The sequence below is a fragment of the Ceratina calcarata genome, unplaced genomic scaffold, assembly GCF_001652005.2.
Source record: "Ceratina calcarata isolate Rehan_Ccalc_2016 unplaced genomic scaffold, ASM165200v1 scaffold329.2, whole genome shotgun sequence".
In the NCBI taxonomy this organism is placed as follows: Eukaryota; Metazoa; Arthropoda; class Insecta; order Hymenoptera; family Apidae; genus Ceratina; species Ceratina calcarata.
This window is the reverse complement of record NW_017155624.1, coordinates 145,448-146,206: the sequence shown is the minus strand read 5'-3', so window position 1 is coordinate 146,206 and position 759 is coordinate 145,448. Positions and strand designations below refer to the sequence as shown.

Sequence of the window (759 nt, the reverse complement as noted above, 5' to 3'; positions counted from 1 at the left end):
TCTGTGAAGGCAATCTAGTCGATCATCAGCTTTTTCTTATTATCTTACTTGCATGATATCGTCATGATACTATATCTCCTGATAGCGTCTGACCAATACCATGGTTATACTACTTAAGATTTAAATCGAGCATAGCTGAAGTGTTAATATTAAATAATAATATAAAATAATCTAATAATTAATTTATTGACTACTTAATTATTTCTCTTTATTCCGTGTAAAAAATTCTAGTTTTGTCAAAATCCTAAAAAGACTCTTAATCTCTTCTCGTTTTTAATCATTTGTGTGGGAGAGGAACAATGTGAATAATATCACAGCATATATGATACGGGAGTATCTATCAGTTTCCACGGCTACAAAGGGAAGGATATTAAAGTGGGTTGGAATTACGAGACAAGATCCATATATGCTCCCCTTTTCAGTGGAAGCGAATGCAGGCGACGACGCAAAGCGGCCACGTGACAATGGAAAAATTCTGTTTACACAGCCTGTCAGTTCGTCGTTTGTTCCACGTACATACGTACGTACGTACGAGAGTATATACGGAACACTACTGGCATGAAAGAGAAACTGAAGCACCGAGTTTTTTACGTCGCGATGAATAAACATCATTAGACTCTGTACAAAACTGTGAATGACTTTGCTTTCTATTGTTTCTTCGTTCCGGTTTCTCTTGCCTTCAACTTCGGCGCAAGTTTTACTTAATTTCATTCCTTTCGTAAAAGTTATACATGTGCACTAACATATGTTATATAAATA

General features: G+C 35.6%; 1 protein-coding gene across 1 annotated transcript in view; it reads left to right on the top strand.

Annotated features, from left to right (window-relative positions):
- LOC108624802 (gustatory receptor for sugar taste 64f) overlaps window positions 1-759 on the top strand; it is a 7,760-nt gene that overhangs the window by 1,317 nt on the left and 5,684 nt on the right. The gene's annotated exons all lie outside the window — the stretch shown is intronic.